At 38.5% G+C, this 23031-nt stretch overlaps 1 protein-coding gene across 4 annotated transcripts in view; it reads left to right on the top strand.

Moving 5' to 3' along the window:
• The first annotated feature begins 1865 nt into the window (after nucleotides 1-1865).
• WDR7 (WD repeat domain 7) overlaps nucleotides 1866-23031 on the top strand; it is a 458806-nt gene continuing 437640 nt past the window's right edge. Inside the window, exons 1-2 of one of the 4 annotated variants that reach the window (XM_027868954.1) lie at nucleotides 1868-1964; nucleotides 8749-8863. The gene's annotated coding sequence lies outside the window, so the exon portion shown is untranslated. Of the gene's footprint in view, nucleotides 1965-4498; nucleotides 4561-8748; nucleotides 8864-23031 lie in introns of those variants that run through there. The other 3 variants (XM_027868953.1, XM_027868951.1, XM_027868955.1) reach the window with 3 other exon arrangements.

Genomic DNA, 23031 nt, shown 5'->3' on the forward strand with positions numbered 1-23031 from the left:
AGACACTGACTATTTGTAGGTACAGTAGGGAAGCAGAGAGGGAGAGATTGAAAACTGGGAAGAGAGGACGATCTAGGAGGAAATCTGCTGGAGGGGATGGGATTTAGGGTACAAGTAGAGGGGTGGGCTTTTTGGACATTGGATATCTCTCAATCAGAAGAGAATGGGAGATGATGTCAAGAATAAAGGAGAAAAGGGAGCTCAAAGTGAATGCCCGCTGTTTTCTCAGTAAGGTATAAAATGTGATTTGCTAAGAGGGTAGGGTAGGGGTGAGAGGTAGTGGGACAGGTTGAGAAGAGGTTCTAACAGTCTCTGTGGGGCATGCCAGTCAATTAGACAAGTCAGACTTCTTCTACCAAAGTTCCGCAGCAAGCGAATAAGAAGGGGATATCGGGTTTGGGGGTTGGCAAACCATAAGCTGCACAAAAGGGTGAGAAATGTGAGGAGAGGACAATGCATGGTTCTAATAGTTAAACTACTGATACAAGATTAGTAAGAGAGGAAAGTGAAGCCTGAACCTATGAGAGCACTGAGAAGTGAAGGGTAAGGAGGTCTCCTCCTAAGTTTAAGAATAGGTCTGGAGCAGGTAGGTGGCACAGTGAATACAGCACAGGCCCAAGAGTCAGGAGGACCTGAGTTCAAATCCAGATTCAGACACATAACACTTACTAGCTGTGTGACTCTGGGCAAGTCACTTAACCCCAATTGCCTCAGAAAAAAAAAATAGGCCTATCCTTAGGTAGAGATAAAATGGCACGAGGTTATAGTCAGAAGTTCAGAATTCTTGACGATGGGGCTCAGTTTCATTTGTAAAAATGAAAGGGTTGCATTAGATGACCTCTGAAGTCCCTTCCAGCTCCAGATCTATGATTCTCTTCCATTACCCTCTTCTGACATCTTGCCTTTGCCCTGGCTGTTTACCATGTTTGAAGCCCTGACAGCCCGTCTCCTATGTTGCAGGCTTTCTTCAAGACTCTCGGTGTAACCTCTACCTTTTCCAGCCCTTCCCAGCTGTTAGTGCCTTCCCTCTCAGATTACCTTCCATCTAATACTTAGGTCTATTTGTTTGCATATTGTTTCCCCAATTCGTCAGCGAGCTCCTGGAGGGCAAGGACTGAGTTTCTGTTTTTCTTACTATCCTCAGCACTCAGCACAGCATTAAGCTCTAAGTTGATTAATGCTCGTTGATTGACAGATCAGAGCTTGATGACACTGGGTGGGGAGGGGTACATTTATCAGAGAACAAGAACGCTTCCATTTCTTGGGCCCCGAGGAACGTGAGTCCAAAACACGCCGAATCGCTTCAGGGTAAAAGAGCTCCAGGGAAACCGCGACGTCCCCGCCCCGACGCTCACCCTCCCATACAGCGGAAGCCCCGCCCAAGGGCCCGCCTCTCATTCAGCCCCAGGCCCGCCCCTTCCACTTTCACTGTCTTCGGGAGTCCAGTTAAGGACCTAGAAGTCACTTCCCATAACAAAGATGGCAGCAGCGGCCTCCTCTGCCCAGAGTTTCGCCGCTTGAGAGAGTCGAAGGAGGGCGGGGGCGCTGGAGCTAGAGAGACACCCGAAAGAGGAGGGGGCGGGAGTTAAGGGGAGGAAGGAAGTCCTCTTCCGCTCCATTTCTATGGCAACCCGGCTGGGTCCCGCAGCCGTCGATCAGACCCGGACTGTGTCTCTGGGCGTGGGGAAGCTGTGGGGATTTTTTTACCCCTTTTTTTGCGACAGTCGCTGTGAGGCAGTTGGGACCGCTGTCAGCTGATTTACTGCGGCGGCGGCAGCGGCAGCCACGGGTACAGCCGCTTCCAGCCCGGCAGGCGCTCGAGGACCTCGGCGGGGCAGGAGTCGGAGCCCTCCGGCCCTGCCCGCGCATCTCTCAGTCCCAGCGCCCTCTCGCTCCTCTCATTTCTCGGGGGATAGGCGGCGGGGGTCGGGCTGACCCCGCGGCGGGAGCTGAGACTGAGGAAGGTAAAGCAGCTTCGGGGTGTTTCCAGGCGCAGCCACGGGATGGATGGCCCTGCTGACCTGGGTGGGTCAGAGGTCAGAGGTCAGAAGTCCTGCCTCTGGGAGCAGCTGCCAGCTGTCACCGCCGCCCTGCGTGCCCCCTCCCCCTCCCCCAAAACCCCTCCAATTGCAGCTTTTGCCAGGTGGTTTCAGGCCGCCAGCCAAGCGCTGTGCCAGGCATCCCGGGGGCACTTCAGTTCAAAGAACATGATCGAGTCTTGTCAGGGGTCGCGTGGCTTCCTTTCTTGGGGAGTTCCACGTTTGTTTCTGGGGACTGGATGGTGCAGGGTTGTCCTTTGATATCTTGCAGTGGTTTTCGGATTCCAGGGCCTGATGCTGTTGGTTGTGATGGGGGGAGGGGGAGGACAGTCTTCAGTGGCAAGTTGAATGGTGCTGTGAGCAGTGCTGCCAGGTCTTGTGCATAGGTCTTAGTTGCCTGTTGATTGTTTGGCCTCACCTAAGGATGGATCTTTGAGATACCCTCTACCAAGATTAAGATGTTTTCCATCGTTTCATGTTTGAAATGTTTGTCGTTCTTGGCCTCATAGCCATAGAACCGAGGTGACATCTGCCATCACTGTTTCCCTTGCTGATAGACTTCAGTTTTCTCAAGTTTTTATTGCAGAACCAGTGCTGTAAAACCTTAGGTTTTTTAATTTGGGGTTTTTACCATATAGCTTATTTCCATCACTTGCTGCGCAGTAGTTCCTAGGGCAAAGATGCGGCTTGCTGGCTACCTACAGCCCTTCACAGAGGTTATGATGGAATAATTGCACACCCAGTGTTTTGGGACTTGGTAGAGTGGGGAAAAGAGTGGATCTGAAGTCACTTAACCTTTCTGTGCCTCAGTTTCCTCATCTCTAAAATGAAGGGTTTATACTAGGGTTTCTAGATGATTTCTTAGTTTCTTTCTAGCTGTAAATCTGTGATCCTGTGACTGTTGAATTTGGGTTTAGTCAGTGGCAGTGCCTATGCTCTTCTATGTGACATGGATCCAGAGTTTGCTTACTTAAATTATATTTGTGAACTTAGGATTGCAGTCACTAAAATCCAGTGTGAAAAATCTACTAAATTCTTGAAAAATTTTTATGGCTTTTTTTTTTTTTAGTGTTTTCATAAGCTATTCAGTCACAGTGTGAATATAGAAGTAAATTTTTAAATAGTTCATTGAAGTATATATTGAAAATACATTCATTATTAGAAGCTGAATATTTGTTAAAATATCCAAAGTGAAGGGATTTTTTGATGGCAGCAAATTGGAAAAAAAAAGACCGACCTGAATAGATAGAGAATTATGCAACATAATTCTCTAAATCAATTTTTACAGTATTCTTAATTGTGTAAAATTCACTTTACTATGTCTGTACATGTATTTATAGACTGCTGTAATGCATAGACACATTGAAACAAACTAGGAGCAAAATTAGTTATGCTTTTTGACACCTTAAGTTTTATGAATACTTGCTTTGGGGTTGGAAACATTCAAAGAGACCATCCTTTGCTTGTTTACTACCACTGTACTTATTTGACATCACTTAGTATCCAGGGATAGAGAGAGACTAATTTCTTTCAGTTAGCTTTTATTTTGGATAGGTGGTCATAGAAAGCATAAGATTTAGAACTAGAAGGGACCTTTAAGATCCTCTAATATAAACCACCTTGTTTAAGAATGAGGAGACTGAGACCACGAGGGTTAAGCCACTTCCATTTGGTCACCTAGATCTAGGTTCAAATCTCCATCAGGCTTACTACCTTGAGTAACCCTTTTTTTTGGGGGGGGGGGGTGAGGCAATCAGGGTTAACTGACTTGCCCAGGGTCACACAGCTAGTGAGTATCATGTATCTGAGGCCGGATTTGAACTCAGGTCCTCCTGACTCCAGAGCTGGTGCTCTATCACTGCTCCACGTAGCTGTCCCTCTTAGCTGTTTTCTTTAGGATTCATACCACATAGAGATATGAAAAGTCTCCTGTGAGTTAGGGAAATGAAAGAGTAAATCTGACCACAAAATCTCTTAGCCAAGTAGAAGCAACGTGATTTGAATGGGTTAAAAGGCCTCAATCCGGTCATCTGCCATTATCTATAACATCATTGGTTATCTGATCAGTGATTGACATTAACTGGTTAGTATGTTGGCCCTGAGTAAGCTGTGGCTCAGTGGTGAGCCTGACTTTGGAGTCTGGAAGCTCTGCTTCCAAATTCTGGATCCAGGATTTAGGAACTGGGTGATTGTGGGCATGGCATTTAAATGTCTCCCAGCTTGTTTCCTAATGTGTAAAATGGAATAATAATATCTGTGGTACCTACTTCATAGGGCTATTGCAAGATTCACATAAGAAGGTATTTAAGTTGCTTTGCAAACTCTCATGTACTATATAAAATGCTAGTTTTAAAAAAAGATTATTAATCACACTGATTGGGTAAGTGGAGTTATAGTGGATGCTAATTAGAAAATTTTGTTCTTTGTACCTTTGATAAGTATTATGTATTAATTATAGGCATGGAAAATTGTTGAATAAACCTTGACCCCTGCTGTGAAATTCAAGACCTGTGAAATCAAGGTGAATTTTCATGTATTGGTGGTTTTAATCAAAGCATATAATTTAATTTTATTTTTCTTAGAACAAGAAATGTAATTAAAACTCATTTATTCAGAGCTTTCCGTTCATATGTATATTGAGCACTGGCTAACTTTTTTTATGTTGGAACCCATTTTTTGAAAAACAAAAACCTCCCCAAAAAAGTATACATATATATTTGTATTTATGTGGTAGGGAGAAGAGCATTGGCCAAGGTCAAAGAAAATCTTGGCTCTTTAATTGAGCATGTTTATGTATTAATGTTGTGTTGAAAGAGTATCCAACTGACTTTTTTTCCTCCAACTGTAGGGAATGATTTAGAATCCAAAATAATGGTGATGAATATGTACTTTTGATGGATTCTGTATTTTCTTGTTAACTAGAGAGACAAGCAGTGGTATCTGGAGGGTACCGTCAACAAAATATTAGATTAGATATGGGTTTTTTGAGAGAGAAAAAGGCATTTTTAAGTTCCAAATAATTGACTTAAAAATGAGCTTTTGGAACACATTTTACTTGTTCATAAGCTTTCTGAATTTCTCACTTTTCTACTGCCAACTTTTAGTCCTTGTTATAATGAAATGATAGATTTATAGAGACCAAAAATTCTTTAGGAATTCAGAAAAAAAAAGCTTGTTTGGATGGACTGCAGTAATTAGGGAAGAGTGCATGTAGGAAATGTGGTTTGAGCTGGGACTTGAAAGAAATGTAGGATTTGTAGTTGCTGAGGGAATCGAGTTGGTCAGCCTAGGTCAGGGAAAAGGTGAGCATATTGTGTGAGCTTTTATAGTAGGGAGAGCCTCAGTTGCTCAGTTGTTTGTAGATTAATTGATTGAGTTGCTTTCTTTAGCAGTGGTGTGATAAGTAATAAAAGTGCCAAGGATCCCTCCAAGCACAAGAGACTTTCTGTAGTCACCTATGTACAATTTAATACAATACAATATATATTTATCAAGTATCTACTATGTGCCAGGCACTGTGCTAGGTACTAGGAGTTCAAATAAGAAAAAAAAGGAAGAAGGTCCCTGCACTCAAGGAGCTTACAATCAGATGGGGGAAGACAACACAAAAAGAAGCTGAAAAGATTGGGAAGTGGGAGGGAATGATGATGATGATGGAGTGTAATCAAAGGAGTTTAGCTATTGGGAAATGAAGAGTTGGCTGGGCTTCTGAGCCCTTCTTTAAATGCAGGCTTTGGGAAGAGTTTTTTGCTCTGCCCTCTAGCCCTTCAATAAGAGGAGCAGAGACAACTGAGGGTACTGATGAAGTGTGGGTATCAAAACTGGTGCAGTCTCAATGATGAGATGATGAGTCTCCTGATTCCTGAATTTTTTTGGGGGGAGGGGAAGGAGAAAGGGAGAGGATGAATATGGTACAGATGAATCCAAGGGACACAGCTGGTGAGCAATGAAGAGTTGTCTGGTCAACTACTGATAAGTTGGAAGTTACCACTTCCAGTACCCAGGAATGTAAAGGGAGTTCTCATTAGATTGTCCTGTGGCCATTTTCCTTAGTTCTTGCCTGATTCATTATATGCTCAGACTTTTATACCAAAAAAGTATAGTATATTATAGGAAATCCAGGGTTACACATTTTATATAGGTTGACTAATTTTAAGTAGGCAGTACAGCATAACAACTCATGCTGAGTTTCCTTCTAAAACATTCTGCCATTCTTGTGTTCTGAGCCTAGAATATCTATCCTGGTATAGTGAAAGAGCATTGGACTTGAAATCTGGGTTTCATCTTGGCTCTGTTACATTCCAGCTCTGGATGTGTAACCCAGGGCTGTTCTTCTAACACATAGACATTGGACAAAAAAATTTAATTCCTTTGAACTTCAGTCTCTTCATCTGTAAAGTTTATTCCTGGGCTCTGTGGTCTCTTGTATTCATCTCCTTTTTCTGCATCCTGTAGAGGGTAGCTTCCTTAAGTTTTCTTCCTCTGTCTATCCACTACTGATTTCAGTACCTTCCTTTTCTCTTTCACCTTTTCTTGGCTCTTTCCCTTAGAACTTGGACATCTACCATAAGCTGAATGTGCCTGACTTTAATAAAGTTCATCCTGAAGTTTTTGGCCAAAAAATGTACCAAATTAGCTAGTATACATGAACAAAAATCCAGTAGGGCCCAATCACCTGTTCACTACTGCCTATCTGTAACCGACTGCCACTTAATGTTGTGCTAAATTCCTACAAAAAGCTTCCTGATATACACCTTGCCTCTATTTTCTTAAACCCAACTGACTCTTAACCCCTTGTAGTCTGGCTTGTGACTGTACCATTTAAAGGAAACTGTTTTCCAAGGTTACCAATAATCTGTAAATTCCCAAATCCAACAGCTTCTTTTAGTTCTTATATTGTTCTATACTTATTTTCTTTCCAGGTAACTCAGGTTAATCTCAGGGTCATTTTTAACTCTTCACTCCCCCCCCCCCACCCCGGACTCCTCCCATAGCCTCTGAGTTGATGTGATGTCAAATACCTACAATGTCTCAGGTGTGTGTGCCCTTCTCTCCACTCTATAGTCATCACCATAGTTCAAGCCTCCACCACCTCTTGCCTGGACTGTTTCAGTAACCATCTAAATGGTTTCCTAGCATCCTGTGTCTCCTTTCTCCAAGATATGTTCCATATAACTGCTAAATTGTTATTCCTGAAGTACAGGTCTGATAATGTCACTTCCCTAGCCAGGAAGTTTCAGTGGCTGTGTTGTTTCTAGGATAAAAAAGGAACTACTGTTTGGCTTTTAAAGTTCTTCACAATTCAGTTCCTGCCTGTCTTTTTAGACTGATTTTTATGTTACTCCCCTTCACGCACTCTAATTTTTCAGCCAAATTGGCCCATTTGCCCTTCACCTATAGGAACTTCTGTCTCTCACCTCCGTGCTTTTGCACAGGCTGTCCCTTATGCTTGAAGTGTCCCCTTCCTTACTGCTGTCTTTTTACAATATTCAAGACTCAGCTCAAGTGCTACCTCCTATGAGAAGCCTTTTCAGATTCTAATAACTTCCACCTATTTATTTGTATCTTTCCTTCTGAAATTATGTTCATCTATTATATGTTGCTTTTCACAGTAGAATAAAAGTACTTTGAGGGCAGGACTATTTTGTTTTTGTATTTATATCCACAATGCCAGGGCCGTAGGTGCTTAAAAATACTTGTTTTACTGATTGCTTACTGGACCAGATCAATTAGTTATTGTAATTGAAGCATAATGTAATTATTAGATAATTACATTTGTATGCCCTTCTAGATAAAGATTCTTGATCTTGTGGTTATCCCTGCCTTGCTCACTTTTTTATTCATTACTTTTCCTATCTTTCTTCCCCTGATGTCCTGTATAGATTCAATTGTTGCACTTTGGGTTGGGGAGGATTTGTCATTCAATACAAATTTATCTTTATAAAGTATCTATATACGTACACATATCAATCCTATCTCTCATACTTTTTGAGATACATAATATTGGGGATTTTAGATATGCTTTGTTTATGATATGATGAAAAATAATGTTTCAGGAACATTAATTTGTCATTCTTGTAGAGAATAAATTACAGTCAGGGAGACAATTGGAAAGTTACTTCTCTGTTCTAAACTGAACTAATTATTCTTCTCAACCCCCATCTTTCCTTTTTCCTAACTTCTCTATTTCAGGCACCACCATTTACACATATTAAAGGAGATAATATTTCTAAAGAACTTAGCACACAGGGCCTGCCACATAGTAGGTGCTTAATAAATGTTTGTTACTTTTGCTTTCCCCTAGTTGCCCAGATTGCCATCTTCAACTCATCCTCTCTGATCTCCCCCCATTAGCTCCCCCCACATCTAATCAGTTGCCAAGTCCTGTTTGCAACACTTCTAATATATGTTGCCTTTTCTCTTCTGATAACTGCCACCATCCTGATATAGACCCTTGTTACTTCTTGCCTGGACTATTGCAATTGCCTGCTGATTGGTCTCCTGGCATCAGTATCTCACTGCTCTAGCCCACCAGCTGTCAAATTGATCTTTTTAAAGTACAGGTCTAATCAAGTTTGAGCCCCCCCATTGCCCCCATTCAGTAAATTCCAGTGGATCCTTTTTACCTCCAGGAATCAATACAAAACTTCTATTGATTTTAAAAAACCCTTCACGACCTGGCCTCTTCCTGCCTTTCCAATCTTTTCAGCTTGTGGAGATGATGAGGGAGCACATTCCGAGCACTGAGAAAAGGTTGGAGACCAGCTGGTAGCTGCAGTAAACTGGAACTTTGTGAAGGTGAGGGGGAGTAAGGCTGGAATAAGGTAAGATGGGTAGACTGGAACCAGTTTGTAGGAGGATCCTAAAGGCCAGTCTTTTTTGTTCTTTAAAAATATATGTTTTTCTTTTTGAGCTTTTGTTCTTCTAGATGAATTTTGCTATTTAGTTCTATGAAGTAAATTTTTAGCAATTTGGTATGGCGTGGAATCTATAGATTAATTTAGGTAGTATTGTCATTTTTATCATATTAACATTTTCCAACCATGAGCTATTAATATCACTGCACTTATTTTAATCTGTTTTAAATTTTGTAAAGAATGTTTTGTAGTTATTATAACTCCTGTGTATGTTTTGGTAGCTGGACACCCAGATTTTTTTTATAGTTATTTTGAATAGTATAGTATTTCTTTTTCTGTCTCTTCCTGCTAGATTTCATTGGTACTATGTAGAAAGGTGGATGATTTTTGTGGGTTTCTTTCCTATCTTGTTATTTACTGAAGTCATTATTTTAATTTACTTTTAGCTGAATCTTTGCAGTTCTTCTGGAGGAGAAGGTGAGGCTGGTAACTTTGCATAGCCCTCCCTCACTTAAATCCTATTCACTTGCATATCTTGACATCACTTCCCTGAAGTCATGGTCCTCCTAGAGAACAAAGATCAAACATCTTCTTGCCTACAGGCAGCACTAATTTTGTTTCCTCTTTGCTTATGCTTATTCCATTAACTTTTTTTTTTTTGCCTTGTTGATGTAATTCTAATTTCCAGAATAATATCAAATAATTGTAGCAGCAGTACTTCAGGAGAGAAATTGAGGCAGGCAGAACCTTTGTGGGATACAGATGTTCTAGGCAGTGACCATAACATGTCTTCTGAAAAGAAGCAGTCAGAATAGTAGGAGGAGAACTAGAAGAGAGAAGTGTTAGGGAAGCCAAGTGAGGCAAGTTGATTGAAGAGGGGGAGGGTTTTTTGATAAATCTGTAGAAGGGCAGATAGCTGATGTGGAGGTGAAAAATGACCATTGGATTTTGCAATTGAGAAATCATTGTAGACCTTGGAAAGCGTAGTTTCAGTAGAGTGGTAGAAATGGAAAGCAAATTGCAGAGGGTTAAGTACAGTTGATGAAGAAGCAGAGGCAGTGAAGAGAGACTACTTTTTCTAAAGTTTGCCAGGAAGAGGGTAGAGAGAGAGCAGACAGTAGGTTGAGGTTATGGTAGGGTCAGTAAAGTGACCTGGGTAACAAGCATAATTAAAAACAAAATAAATCAAATAAAGATCATTTTAAAGCTTAGAACTCAGGTGTAGAAACTCAATTATATATTGTTTTATTGATGCTTTAAAAAAAAACAAACTCATTGTCTTTTTCCAATAAAACTCTTCTAGCAGCAGAGAATAGGTAAGCAAAAGAAACAAACACATCGGCCATATTTGACAACCTTATTTTCTACTTCAGATGTAAATTGTTCTTGTTTCCTCGTATTTCACTTTGCATTGCTTCATAAAATACTTGTCAGGTTTCTCTGAATTATTTGTTGTTTCTTACAGCTCAATATTTCATTACATTTATATATCACAATTCCTTCAACCACTTCCCATTTTATGGACACTCATTTCATTTCTGTTTCTTCCTACCACAAAAAATCCTGCCTTGAGGTTTTTTTTGTTTTGTTTTTTAATACATGGGACCTTTTCTCTACCTTCAGTTTGTGTATGCCCAATGGTATCACTGGGTCAAAACTAATTTGGTGACTTCAGATAAAATTCTGAATCATTTTCTAGATGGTTAACTCAATTCATAACTCAGCAACAGTTCACTGGGGAGCCCGTCTTTATTCTTTCCATAGCCCTTCAAGATACATTTTCATTGTTTGTCATCCTTGTCAGTTTAGGTATGAAGTGAAATCTCAGAGTTGTTTTAATTTTTATTTATCTTAATGCTGATTTATGTGGTATACTGGTTAGAGAGCTGGCCTTGATGTTCTACCTATTCTTTCTGTGACCTTGAGCCAGTCAATTAATCTGGCTAATCCCCAGGTTCCTTATTAAAATGTGGGAGGCAGCTGGATAGTTTGAGCATCTAACATTTCTTCCACCTCTAGCTCCTATAACATTTTGATCTTCAGATATTTGAAGTTATATGGAAGAAGTATATTTGTTATATATACTTTGAGAGATCAGTATTGCCTGGAATAATGGCTCAATAAAAGGAAGGTATTTTTAATAACTAGGACTGTCTAACATTCTAATGACTGCCTTATGAAGTGGTGAAATATTCAGGCAGAATCTGGTTGACAGTTTTGTCTAGGTTATCATAAAGGACCTTTTTGTATAGTTTGGGAGGTTGCAGTAAATAACCTTTCAGATGCTGAGATTCTATATCTTATTTCTGAAAGTAAAGTGTGTAAAATGTTTAATTATGAAATTCCTGGTTAGTTTCTCATAAATTGTAACACTTCACGACCTAGGTAATACAGGTCTTAACCATCTTGTCTTGCACTTTGCATTGCTGTTAACAAATTTCTGTGTCAATCAGTCAACAAGTATTTATTGAGCACCTAGTATGTGTCAGACACTGTGCTAAATTCTCTGGATACAGGTGCAAAGGGAATGAGATGATTTCTGCTAGCATGGAACTTATACTGGGGAGACAACAAGTACACATAAAACCTATACAGCATACATATAAAGCCAGCATGTAGACTAAGAACAAGGTAGTTTGGGAGGGTGGGCACTAGTATCTGAGGGGGATCAGGTGAGGCTTCATGCAGAAGGTGGGTCCTGAGCTGCATCTTAACGGAAGAGTTGGACTCTCTGAATCAGAAATAAAGAGGGAATGCATGCTAGATATGTGGGACAATCAGTACAGACATGTTGAGAGAGAGATGGAGTTTGATGAATGAGGAATAGAGAGAAGGCCAGCCTGACTGGATTGCAGAGGATGGGAGGGAGAGTAATGTCCAATGAGGCTGGAAAGATAGTGTAGTGTTTTAAAAGCTAAACAGAGGAATATATGTTATCCTAGAGGTTATAGGAAACCACTGAAGTTGATTCAGTAGGGGAGTCACATGGTTAGATTTATGCTTAAGGAAAATTAATCTTACTGCATAGGTTCTCATGGATTTAATTATCATCTCTATGCCAATGATTCTCAGATCTACTTATCCAGCCCTAACCTCTTTCCTGGCCTCTGGTAAGAAATAGCAACCTTTAGGTCAAGCACCACTTTAGGGTGTGGTTGTCCTTCTTTCATTCCTTGAAACATCCTTTTCTAAATTAGGTAATCTTGTCAGTTGTGACAATCTGCATGTGTTCTTAAATCTTGATTCTTTTTTGCAGTCTGAGAGGAGTGAACAAATTAGTAGAATTTGGAGATTGTTAGTACAGAATGAAAATAGTACTACTTTCATCTTGGGTTAAGCATAAGTTGCAACTTCCTGGGGTACAGGAATCCTTTGTGATCATGCTTTCATTCCTTCAAGTAGAAGTTAACTGCTTTTTAAAATCTGGTTTCTTATTATTTCATTATTCTTTCTTCCATACTATCCATCCTACCAACTATTCTTTATTACTTTTTTGTTCCCTCTGTCTATGGCAGCCCATTCCCCTTGATAGCAGCCTTTTCTTTATCTGTCTTCAAATGCCAGATCATCATAGGAAATGAAAGAGCTTAAAAAAAAATCTTCAGTAATCACTATTCACTTAAAATAGAATTCATTTATTCATGGTAGAAAAATATATTTTGGAGTCTGTGACAAGAGGAAGTATTATTTGATTGATTAATGTAGCCAGGGAAAACTTTTTGATCTCTCTTAATGCCTGAATGAGATGGAAAAACATGTTCACTATATTCTTCAATTGGAAATATATTATATCATTAACTACAAGTACTGTGCAGTATTCTTTTTCTCCTTAACAAGTATTACTATAATATATTTTTCTGATAGTAACTCTAGTTTTGTGAAATCGTATTTCTTAGTTCTGGGGCTCAAGGAAATAGTTCTTTTAGATTATAGGCATTGAATTTATGGTTAACTGAAATGGAAAAGTATATATGTTTTTAAACATCTTTTAAACTTGATAATTTTTCAGAAGCTTGATTTTTTCATTTTTGTCTTATTAAAGCTATTTGAGTTTCTTTTTTTTTGGATTCCAGTATCTTTTTTTTTTGAGCCTAGTTGTTATTGAAATGAAAGTAGATCCACAATGTCAGCTTGATTTCTAGATTTCTAGATATAGAAAAAAGTGTGTTGTTAATTATCTTGCTAATATACTTTTGAGTATCTAAAGAAGAGCCCAAACTTTCCAAAACATCTGAACAATGGGTCTGGCCTTACTCCAATATTCTGGTGTATCTATGATGTTCTTAATGTGAATCTTCTAGTGGTATAGATCCTGGCCCATTCATACTGTCCCATGTTTACCATGGGACATAAGCTTAGTGTACTCAGGGATTTCCCATTCTCTTGAAATTGTGTAGATAGCATGGGAATACCTGGACTCCAGTATCTTTATGTTCATCTAGAGTTCGCATATTTACGGGAATATTGATGATACTGTATGGAGAAACCTTGGATAATAGTGCCTACCTAGTGACATTTTCTAATACTATTGTCAATTCATTATCACCAATGTCAGATAACTCCATTGTAATATCAAGAGTCAAACTGCAACAGTGTTTCTTTGGAACTAATTGCTACTTATTTTTTTTTAAAAATAATTAATTACAGAGACAGTGAATGATGTTGAATGAGGTATTCCTGTGTTTCCATCTAACTGGTAGACATATAGGTAGCAATATGGCCTAAAAAAAGTCTTTCACAGAGGATCTATCTACTTTGTGGTAGACCTTCTAGATCACTTGAAAGAGAATGGAATAAACAGTGATATAACACCTACTATGTGCTAGGCACTGTACTAATAAGTACTTTTTACAAGTATTATCTCATTTAATTGTCATAACAACCTTTTGAAGTAGTTGTTATTATCTGAGTTTTACAGTTGAGGAAACTGAGGCAAACAGAGGTTAAATAACAGGGTCAAATAGGTAATAAATGTCTGAAGCCATATTTGAATTCAGGTCTTCCTGACTCCAGGCCCAGTGCTCTAGTCACTGTGCCATCTGGCTGATGATGAATTTTTGTATTGCCTTTAATACCACTGGCGCCTGATGACTAACTGTTCTCCCTGTCCTATTCTTGCCTCCTTTCCTGATCATACACCTCTCTGATAAAACCCTTTAAACTACTTTTCCTGTACAACTTTTCATTAATAATATGCCACTACCTATGTCTCTGTGTGCTTCTTCCTAGCCCTTTGAGTGACCTGCAACCTAAATTTTAGGAATATTGTGCCTCATAGCATCACTGGAGAGATATATGTTTTAATGTTTTGTTTTTTTAAGCCACTGTCACTTTCCAGTGACCCTTCCTTGCCTCACAATAGAACACTACCTTGTAAGAAGTATTGTATAGTCAAACAAAAAACTTAACACATTAGCTCTGTCTAAAAACTTATACTTAATTCCGTATATCTACTTAACTACTTCTCTGCCAGAAGGTAAGAAGCATGCTTCACCATTACGTTTTGAAATTTTGATTGAATAATGTACTGATAAGAGTTCTGAAGGTTTTTAGTACCATTTTCCTTTTTATTATTATGGTTCTATTGTGGCTGCCCCTTACTTCACTCTACCTCAGTTCATACAAGCCATCTCAAAGTTTCTTGGAATTTTTATTTTTTTATCATTTTTTGGCACAATAATATGCTATTATATCACATAGAAAAATTTTGTCAGCCATTCCCCAGACATCACTTGGTTTCTAGTTCTTTATTTCTCTGAAAAGTGTTGCTATAAATATTTTTGTAAATATGGAACCTTTCTCCTCTGTCTTTGTACTACTTGGGGTATATGCCTGGTAGTGGTATTATTGGATCAGAATTGTTTTCCATAGAGTTCCTCTTTTCATTTGAGATGCAACTGAGGGGCACCATCTTTTGCATGAAGCCTTTCCTGATTTCCCTCTTCCTTTGACCTTCAGCTGCTTGTACTCTTCTCTCAAGCAACATGTATTTAATTTCTATGCATGTTTGTCTGTGTGTATATATATATATTATAATATATATAATATGCATATGTATACATATATAAAAACAATTATATTAATTTTCTCTTTATGTTACATATACTTTTTATTTTTAATATATTTTTATTTATTTTGTTAAATATTTCCCAACTACATGTAAATTTTTTTTAACAATCATTTAAAAAAAAAATTTAGTTCCAAATTCTTTCCCTCCCTCATGCCACTCTTTCCTCCTTGAGAAGGTAAACAATTTGACATCAATTTTACATGTGAAATTACTGCATGTACTTTTATATGACCTTAGTGTCTACCCCATTAGAATGTAAGCCATTTTGAGTCAGAGCTTTGAGTTTCTTTCATTGTTTAGTGTAAGGTCTGACACATGGTAAGTGCATAATAAATAGTTGTTGATTGATAATCATTTCTTATAGCAAAACAATGTTTTGTTACTTTTATATCCTATAATTTGTGCAGCCATCCCCCAATTGATGGGAATCCCCTAAATTTTAAGTTGCTATAAATATTTTTGTACATATGGGTCCTTTTCTCATTTTTTGATCTCTTTGGAGGGGTAGGCCTAGTAATGGTATCTCTGTGTCAAAGTATGTAGATGCACCCTTTAGATATTTTTTCACATAATTCTGATTTGCTTTATTGAATGTCTGGAATCCGTCTAGCCAGAGTGTCTCTGTCAACAATGTATTAGTGTACTTGTTTCCATGCAAAGTGTTGTTTGTTATTTTCCTTTTTTTCCTCGTGTTTGCCTATCTGATGAGTATGATATATTATCGTAATTATTAATGATTTAGAGTATTTTTCATATGCTTGTTCATAGCTTGGATTTCTTCCTTTGAGAACTGCTTGATGATATACTTTGACCATTTATCTAGTGGAGAATAAGTCTTGTTCTTATAAACTCAAATCAGTCTCTTACATATCCTGAATATGAGAATTTTATCAGAGAAACTTGTGCTGGTCGGGCCATGCACTCTCCTTCTAACAGGAGCATGCTGCCAGGGTCATACTCACCAGTCCTCGGAGCCCACCTGGATAAACATAGAGACGAGCCGATCGGGAGGTGCAAGCACTCGAACTTTATTCAGAGACCATCACAGCGAGGCCAAGCAGGAAAGCAAGAGCAGGAGCAAGAGAGTGAACTCCGATCCCTACTGCCCCTTATATATCTTCCTAGCCCCTCCTCCTCAGCCCGCCTACTAGTGATTGATTGTAGGATCAGATACTGGAAGGAGTTAGCGCTGCACCAAGGGAGAGGACATGACAAAGGAAGCTAGGCCTAGATACTGGAAGGAGGCATCTGGGGTTAGCGCTGCACAAAGGGAGAGGCGTGACAAAGGAAGCTAGGCCTGGATACCAGAAGGAGACGTATGGGGTTAGCGCTGCACCTAGGGAGAGGACTAGACAAAGGGAGCTCGTTCTCTGCCGTCCCACTCCCACTTGGCACAGCCCCCTGCCTCAGGAGCACATGCTCTGGCTACTTCCCCGTATCCTGTTCCTACCCCAGTTCACCACAACTCCACATGGCACAGCCCCCTGCCTTGGGAGCGTGAGCTCCGGTTACTTCCTAATATCTTGTCCCTGCCCCATCTTGCCACAACCCCCACGTGGCACGTAGCCAACATCAGACAATCCCTCACAGAAACTTGTTGCAGAGATTTACCCCCCAGTTAACTGTTTCCCTTCCAATTTTAAGTCCATTAGTTTTGTTTGTGTAACCTTTTTAATTTTATGAAATCAGAATTGTCCATTTTATCTTCTATAAACCCATCTATTCCCTTTTTGATTTTTCCCTTCTAATGGTTGTGAAAGGTTTTTCTTTTCTTGCTCCTCTGTTTTGTTTATGATAAAACTTTTTATGTCTAGGTCATATATTCCCTTTCCAGTGATCTCTTAATTGCCAAATCTAGTGACTTTTCTTTTAGTCTTTAGGCTTCTTGACCTCTGCAGTATTTGACACTGTTGATCATCTCCTTTTGGATATTCTCTCTCTTCTTTGGGTGTTTGTGACTTTATGATCAACCCTTCTTAGTTTCATTTCTCAGATTTTCATCCTTGTCAAGGCCATTAGTTGAGTTGTCCCCTCAAGACTCTGTATTAGTATTTCTACTCTTTTCTCTCTATGTTTTCTCACTTGGTAATCTTATCAGCTCCCATGGGTTCAGTTATCAAATCTATGCAGAAGATTCCTAGATCTGTATATCTGGCCCTAACTTATCTCTTGAGATATCGTCTCTAATCACCAAATGCCTATTGGACATCTTGAATTGGAAGTCCTATAGCCATCTCAAACTCAACATTTCTTTTTTCTTTTTTTTTTTTAGCTTTTTGGTGAGACAGTCGGGGTTAAGTGACTTACCCAGGGTCACCCAGCTGGTTAAGTATCAAGTATCTGAGGTCGGATTTGAACTCAAGTCCTCCTGACTCCAAAGCTGGAGCTTTATCCACCGTGCCATCCAGCTGCCCCTAAAACTCAACATTTCTAAAAGACAACTGATTACCTTCTCCTCCCCTCAATATTTTCTCCTATTCTAACTTCTTTTATTGTTGTTTAGGCTACCACCATTCTCCCTTCACAACCTCAGTGATATGCTTATATCCTCATTCAAACTCACCCCACATATCTAACTAGTTGCCAAATTTTTATCTCTCTACTTTCACAACATTCTTTGTACACGCTACTGGGTTTTTTACTCAAGACAGCCACCACTCTAGTTCGAGTGTCCATCACCTCAGATTTGAACAATTAGAAAGGCCTTCTAATTTGTCTTCCCGATTCTAGTGTTTACCTACTTTAATCTACCTGGCACACAGCTGTCAAAGTGATTTTCCCCACATAAAGGTCTCACCAAATCATTGCCCCTACTCAGTTACCTCTGTTTTCTTCTTAAGGATCAAATGATCAAATATAAAGTGGGTTTTGTTTTTTTTTTGTTTTTTTTTTGGTCATTTAAGGGCTTTCACAGCTCGACCTCTTCTTTTTTTTAGTTGGAGCTGAGTAGCTCCACCTACTCAGACTGTTGAGTGCCTTTGTGTTATTGGCTATTCCTTTTTGCCTAGAATTCTCTGCATCTTAAGGGTATCTGGCTTCCTTCAAGACAGCTAAAATCCAACCTTTTAGAGTAGGCTTTTTTTGCTCCTTTCTCCTCCTTTCCCCTCAGCTTCTAGAGCCTTCCCCTCTGGTTTTACTTTTCTACTACCCTATATGTATCCTAATTATTTATATGTTGTCTCCTGGCTAGAATGTAAGCTCCTTGAGGCCAGGGGCTGTTTTTGCTGTACACAGTACCTGGAATGTAGTAAACACTTAAATGCTTACTGACTGATTGATTGTTGATAGCTTTAATTTCTTCTTTTGTGGTCTGCTTTTCTATATCCTTTGAATACTTATCTATTTGGGAATGGCTTTTATCAGAGACATTTCTTGCCAGGATTTTTCCTAATTAAATGCATCTTATTCTATCTTTATTTTGTCCATGTAAAAGCTTTTCAATTTTATGTAATTGAAATTATCTTTTATTTTTAAGGTAATTCTTATGCATAATTTAATTAAATAATCATTTACTAAATAAATAATAAAATAAATTATTAAGTACTGCCTTTATACTTCAGTTTTTTAAATGATGTAATCTTATAATTTAAACAGTGTGTCCTCTTGGCACTGTAGTGTGTGGTATAAGAAATTGTTCTGAACCTACTGTCCGTCATATTACTTTCCAGTTTGAGGTGTTTTCATTTTTTATTTTGGAGTAGACCTGTGATTTCATTCCTGTAGGGAAACTCCAAATAAGGATATTTCCTTTACCAAGGCAGAGCAACATCTGCTTGGAAATGTATAATTTTAGAGAGTTGATTCTGGCACTCAGAGGTTAAATTTCCTGCCTAAGCCTATAAGCAGGTGGTATAAATCCGAGGAGAGACTTCAGTCCAGCCTTTCTTAACTGTAAGGCTGCTCTGTCTCCGCTTTTTAGTTGGCCCAGAAGATTTTTTGAATTGAAAGGTATTACCTCAAGAATTGACACTGTAAAATTTATCAACAACTATGCCACAATATTTAATTGCTTCTAGGTCTTGCTTATATAATGCAATTCATTAAAAAACTTTTTTCTTTTTAGATTTTTTTTTATTTTAGACATACTAAAACTTAAATACATAATAAGAAAAGACAAAGAAACATATTATAAACTTAAATATAAAAAGAAAAGAAAAAAACATGTGATGTACATAGCAGAACATAGGAGAGGATTCAGAATATAAGGCAATAACTTTTCATTTCAAGAAAGCTTATATATTAAATATTACAAGTTATGTTGAAAGCTGTCCATCTTTTCTTTGCTTCCTCCTAGGTTTTCTTTTGTTTTTTGTTGTCTACTTTTTACTTTGTTTTTCCCCCATTCTCCCCTTTTCCCCCACACCCCAAGGCTACAATTAAGCATGGATATATTTATATATATAGATATCAATATATACATACACGTAAACATATACATACATACATGCATGCATACATCTATAAACATATACTTTCCCTAAGAGATTCTACTCCTAATCTTTGTTTTTATGTTTTTGTGTATCTCTTGTTTCTCCTAACTCTTTCTACCTGCTACCTTGCCTGCCTATTACTTAACTTACCACCCCCCCAGCAATCCCTTCCTTATCCTTCCATTCTCCTAAATCTAAACATCCTTTTGTACACCCCTTTGACCTATTTCTTCCTTCTCCCGCCTAAAGTTCCCTCCCCATCCTCCAATTCCCCTAAATCTAAACACCTTTCTATATCCCCCTTTTGATCTATTCCTTCATTCTTCCCTCTAAAGATCCCTCCTTTATCCTTTTCCCCTTCCCTATCTCCTTAGAGTTTCATTTCTTTCTCAATTTAGAAGACTTTTATACTCTTCTAGATGTATATGTATTTTTCCCTCTTGAATCCATTCCTGATGAAAATAGGTTTCCAGAACTAACAACCCCCTCCCCCATCTAATTCCTTTGTATTGGTTCTTCCTCTTGCACCTTGTTTGTATAAGATAATTATTCTTTTAGCTATTCTTGAACAATTTTTACTTTTTTTTTTTTTTCTTTTTTTTTTCATTTTTTTTTTTAGGCAATTGGGATTCAGTGACTTGCCCAGGGTCACACAGCTAATAAGTGTCAAGTGTTTGGTCTGAGGCCCGATTTGAACTCAGGTGCTCCTGACTTCAGGACCAGTGCTCTGTCCACTGTGCCACCTAGCTGCCCCTGGTTATTACTTTTTGAAGTCAATACTCAGGTCTACCCCAATCTTTCTTATAAACTACCTAATTACTCATAACAATCTTAGACATAGGTTTTACATTTTATATACATAAAAGGTAAACATTCTGTCCTTATTGAGTCCCATGTAATTGGTCATTGGTGTGTACCTTACATATCTCTTGGCTCTTGTATGTCAAATCTTCTATTGAGTTTAGGGTTTTTTTTTTTTTTCCAACAAAGTCCTGAATGTCTGACAATTCATTAAATATCCATTTTTTTTTTCATTCAGAATTATGCTTAGCTTTGCTGGGTATGATATTTTTGGCTGGAATCCCAGTTCTTTTGCTCTTAAATATGTAGTATTCCAAGACCTTCAATCTTTTGGTGTCACCACTGCTAGGTCTTGTGTGATTCTAATTGTGGTACCGCCATATGTAAGTTGTTTTTTTCTTGTTGCTTGTAGTATTTTGTCCTTGAACTGGAGGTTTTGGAATTTGACTCAAATATTCCTGTGAGTTTTTCTCATGGGATCTCTTTAAGGTGGTGATTGGTGGGTTTTTTTTTTCTGTTTCTACTTTCCCCCCTTGTTCTAATGCTTCAGGACAATTTCCTTTAATTATTTCTTGTATTATTGTGTCAAGATTCTTTTTTTTTTTATCATGGCTTTCAGCCAGTTATTCTTATGTTTTCTCTTCTTGATCAGTTCTCTAGATTCATTGTTTTTCTTATGAGATGTTTCACATTGTCTTCTATTTTTTTCATTCTTTATATTTTGTTTTTTTATTTCTTTATCTCTTATGACTTCACAGGCTTCCCCTTGCCCACTTCAGATTTTCAAGAAGTTATTTTCTTCCTTAAGATTCTGTATTTCCTTTTGTAATTGGTTGACTTTCTTTTCATAATCTTCTTGTTTTTCTTGTACTATTATTATTTTCTTTTTAGTTTTTCTCAATCTCTCTCATTTGATTTTTAAAATATTTTTAAAGTTCTTCAATGCATTCTTTTTGGCCAGGTGACCATTTGACATTACTCTTTGGGGTAAAGAGGATTGCTTTGCTTCAGTATCCTCCTCTGAAGACAAACCCCAGTCTTCTCTATTCCCATAGTAGCTCTTCTATGGTTGAATTCTTTCTCCTTTGCCTGTGCATTTTTTTTCCTTTGTGATAATAATTTAGGTTTTATAATCACCTCTAGTCCTGGGGTTTGGGGGATGGTGCCTCTGGCCTCTGATCCTTTTCAGTTCTCCTTTCTGACCTTGAATGCAAACCAAGACCTCCAGCCTCCTGTAAGTGCCCACAGCCACCTCACAGCTTCTGCACTCACAGGCCAGTGCCGATTCCTTCTTGGCCCAGCTGGCAGCACGGCTGGGTCTGGTGTTTCTTCTCAGCAGAGGTTCCCTATCATCCCTAGGTCAGACGTCCAACTCTCCTCACTGTCCCTGGGGTTAAAGTTCCTGTGACTGGGGCTGAAGCAGCCTCCAAAACCAGCTAGCCCCAGGCTTGCCTGTTGTTCTTCCCCTACTCCTATTTGTTTTTATGGCTCTATGTTCGCCCAGAGGTGCTATTTTATCTATTTTGTGGAGGAAAATCTTGAGAGCTTCAAATTCTCAGACCTACTCCTCCATCTTCCCAGATCCTCTCCTAAAAAGCTTTTATACAAGTACCAAATAGTTTAGGTAATTATTGCTTTATGGTCTTGTTTGAGGTCTAGCAATATAATGTTCCCTTTATTCCTATTTTAAAAAATCCTTTGAAGTTCTTGACCTTTTATTCCTTCAGGTGAATTATGTTGTTTGAACTAGCTTTATAAAGAAATCCCTTGGTAGTTTGGTGTGGCATTAAATCTGTAAAGTAATTTGAGGTAGAAATATAGTTTTACTATATTGGTATGTCCAACCATGAAAAATTCATGTCTCTTCAGTTGTTTAAATCTTCCTCTTCTGTAAAGAGTGGTTTTAGTTGTGTTCACATAAATCCTGAATATGTTTTTGTGGATACAAGATCTGTGATCTCATTGATTCAGAAGTTCCCTACGTTGTTACAGATCACAATTCTCTGCCTGCTCATTCTTTTCCATGGCCTTTCATAATTTCATAATAGCATGGTGGAGGCTTTCCTCTTTTTCACCTGATGTGAGAGTGCTAGTGGAGCTCTCTGGCTGTCCACATGTTATCACTTGTCATGTGACCAGCCCTTTTCTTTTCATATGTTTCATTGATGGCATCTTTTATTTCTGTTCTTCATCAGAGTTCCTCATTGGTTATATGATGTGGTCAACTCATAACAACTATACAACCTTTCATTGCTGTTCATATGATATTCATCTTTAATTCTTTTGAGACTGTTGTTTTACATGTCATGTTGTTACTTAGCAATGCTGATAGAATGTTTCTATTAAAAAAACTGGGCCATAGAAGCTTGGGGCCAGTTATAGAGCTTGGCAGTTTCCAAAGGCAATCCACTCTCTATTCCTTATTTTTCAACTCTTGGCCCAACTTGTTTCTGTACTGCATGTCCCAGATCTATCTATCTGTCCATCCATCCATCCGTCTATCTACCCATCTATATATCTATATCTCTACACACATACACACACACGTCTCCCAAAAAAGCTATATAAGTTGTCCATGCAAATGCACGTTCTTGGCAATTGACATTTTTCATCCATTTCATCCTTTCTGTGTGAATGGTTGAGCCAGACTCTTTTGAGTTATTACACTCAATCTTTCAGGAGGCTACTTTATGTTCTGGAGCTTGATATAATCAGTAAATTGTCACTGACAGACAAGTAACGTTACCATGCAAAATGAATTCCATTTCAACTTGGATCTCCTCCTTCACTGTGGGAAACATCTTTGACAAGCACCTATTTCCGTGTTTTATGCT

Source organism: Vombatus ursinus, unplaced genomic scaffold (genome assembly GCF_900497805.2).
Source record: "Vombatus ursinus unplaced genomic scaffold, bare-nosed wombat genome assembly UNPS02014791.1, whole genome shotgun sequence".
NCBI classification, from domain to species: domain Eukaryota; kingdom Metazoa; phylum Chordata; class Mammalia; order Diprotodontia; family Vombatidae; genus Vombatus; species Vombatus ursinus.